This window comes from Microtus ochrogaster, chromosome 18 (assembly GCF_000317375.1).
Source record: "Microtus ochrogaster isolate Prairie Vole_2 chromosome 18, MicOch1.0, whole genome shotgun sequence".
Lineage (NCBI taxonomy): Eukaryota > Metazoa > Chordata > Mammalia > Rodentia > Cricetidae > Microtus > Microtus ochrogaster.
Window position 1 is genome coordinate 24,038,846 of NC_022020.1, and position 3,197 is coordinate 24,042,042.

A 3,197-nucleotide genomic window follows, 5' to 3' on the forward strand; every position below is an offset into this window, starting at 1 on the left:
AAGGTTCCCTCCTTTCAGATAACACTAGTTTGTGTCACATTGACAATTAACTATCTAGCACAACACATAGTTAAAAATAAAAATAAAATCTAAAGCTGGGCAGTGGTGGTGCACGCCTTTAATCCCAGCACTCAGGAGGCAGAGGCAGACGGATCTCTGTGAGTTTGAGACCAGCCTGGTCTACAGAGTGAGTTCCAGGACAGGCTTCAAAACTACACAGAGAACCCCTGTCATGATAATAATAATAATAAATAAAAATCTAAAAATAATGAAGAAGAAGAAAACTAGTTAGAGCCAGGTATGGTGGCACACACATAATCCCAGTACCTAGGAGGCAGAGGCAGGCTGATCCCAGCAAGTTAAAGGCAAGTCTGGTCTAGTGAGGGAGTTTCAGGCAGCCAGGGCTACAGATCAAAACTGTGTTTTAGAAAAGGAAAAGAAAGCCCATAGTGGTGATGCACTCCTTTAATCCCAGCACCTAGGAGGCAGAGGCAGGTGGATCTCTGAGCTATTCCACATTCTAGAGGAATGACAATCAGAAAGTTGAGATTGCGCTTGGCTACACTGCAGGTCTGAGGACAGCCCAGGACAAATAAGAGCCTGTCTCAAAAGCAGTCTGACTAGCTGAGATTGTTGAACTCTGTGTTTCATATTTGGGGTGAACCAGGTCGACTGTTGCTGGGCCTCCTTAGCCTCCTTCTTCCCCAGGGAAAGGTGAGTGAGCTATCCGCCCATTCCACAGCCCCATGATTCAGGACAATGAGATGCAATAGGGAGTCAAGTCAAAGCAGGAACTCAGTTTATTACTGTGAGCATCAGCTTATATAGGTTAAACGACATGGTGTGATGTGGGGGTACCTCCAGCCAATGAGAAACAGCCAAGTCCTCCCTCTGGTTGGAGGGGTGTCTACCTAGATTTTGCTGTCTCATCCTCACTTGGTTCCCTCAAACTCACCAGGGTTTTCTCTGTCCTACAGGCCTTGAGGTACAGACCATGAATAATTTTGGCCCAACATCTCCCCCTTTTGTCTTATATCCCACCCCCTACCCCAGTCACCAAACCAGAATAGCCCGCTGGGGAGAGAGTACGGGTCAAGGCAACCCCTATCCAAAGTTTCGGCCTGGATACCCTCAAACTGAGAGTTCATCCATGGGGTGAGATGCCTATCATAATGTACTCGAAGGGCCATGAGTTGTACCTGTTGTATCTGTTTTTGGAATGCTTGTCACAGCCTTTGGAGAACACATGGGCCAAAAAGACAGATCAATAAACAAATAGCCATCGGCCCAATTAGGGAGGAGATGAGTGTGGTAAGCCATGGGGACCAATTAAACCAGGTCTCATAGGGGGTCCTTGACTTAAATGCATCGATATTTTTTCTTAACTCATCTAGGGTTCTTGTAACTATTCCAGAATGGTCTGCATAGAAGCAACATTCTTCCCCAAGTGCCCTGCAAATTCCTCCCTGTTCCATAAATAGCAAGTCCAAGCCTCTCCTATTTTGTAAGGTTACCCTTGCTAAGGAATCCAAACACTTTTGTAAATAATGTAATGCAGTCTCTGTCTTTTCTAATTATGTCCAGCCCAGTCTGCTTACATCCCCAGGAAGAACAATAGTAATCAAGAGCCACCCCACAGTTTCTAATAGCCAGGCAGTCCAGTTGCCTGGGCATACATAAAATGGTGACTGCAGGAGGGCATGTCTCCTGCAGACATGAGAACATCCAGGCTCATTAGGGTAAGATGCCTGGGGTAGGAAGCACCCCTGAGAGCCTCCGCATTCAGCTCTCTCTTTGGATCTCCGGCATCCAGTTCCCCACATCTCAGCTCGTATGCATCAAATTACAGAGGTCAAACATCAGGTCAGGCCACCACATCCAGGGTGTGGTCATCTGAGAAGTCTAGTTTAGGATCCCTCCAGTGCCAGCTCGACAGGATCCACGTCACCTTATGTGGTTGGTGGGAGCCTGGACCTTGGTCCCTGTGAGAAGAGTTAACATTACCGACGGGAGGGCCCATCTGAACTAGATAAACAGGCAACACTTTCCTCAAGGGTCAGTCTTCCTTGGGCAGTGGTGATTTTTCTTTTCTTGTGTTTGAATTAAAGGGTTGTCCACTATAATCTTGGTTTTCCCCATTGTCCTGAGGGCAGGGAAGAAATTTTAAGTTGTGAGCAGGTAACCATATAGGCGTTTCTCCTCTGTTTGGGAAGACACACCCTTATCCTCGGCCCTATTTCAACAAGGGATCTGGGCCCCTCCATTGGTTACTGAGAGGATCCATCCACCTAACCTTTAGGCAGGGCCTCATTGGTAGGGATCCCCAATATTTCTGGAATCTTTTGTTCATCTCATTTTTGAAAATTTAAAATAATGATGGTTAATAACACCTTTTGCAGTTGCAGTTGGGGGGAGACTTCTCCCCCTTTTTGTTTTATAAGGACCTCTTTGAGATATTGGTGATGTCTTTCGACAATCATTTGACCCTAAGGGTTGTATGGGATCCCGGTGGTATGGGATATATTCCATCTTTGAAAGAATTCTTTTAATGTTTTACTTATAAAACAGGGGCCCTTGTCAGTCTTGACCTGTTGTGGTAGTCCCAACGTAGCAAAACATTGTAAGAAGTGGCTTTTGGCATGGGTTGCCTTTTCCCCCCAGTGAGCAGTAGCCCAGCATGCCTTAGAGTACGTGTCTGTAGTCACAAACATATATTTTAATTTGTCAAATGGAGGGTAATGTACTACATCTGTTTGCCAGATGATATTGGGTCCTAACCCTCTTGGGATCACCCCCTGCCCTTGTAAAAAGAGGGGTATGGGTGCGGAGAAACTATTGGCAAGTCTTACATGTATAAACAATTCTCTTTAATTCTATAGTGTGGATCTGAGGATAGGTATTTGAGTCCTCTCCAGGTGACATGAGTTAAGTCATGCATTTGGGTAGCATTTTATATGGCCAGAGTTGAGACCTTTACAAGACAGACCCCTGAAGCTGCAGCATCCACAGTAGCATTCCCTTGGGAAATGAGGCCTGGGAGGATTTGGTGTGCTCTGAGATGTTGAAAAAGCTCTGAGGGGCTTTTTCCTCCTCCTAAGAATGATCCGAGTTGTATCATCAAGGCAGAAATAGGATTATCATCCAATGTGATATAGGCATAGGGTAGTTGTGACAGTAGGTTCACCACATAAGAGGTG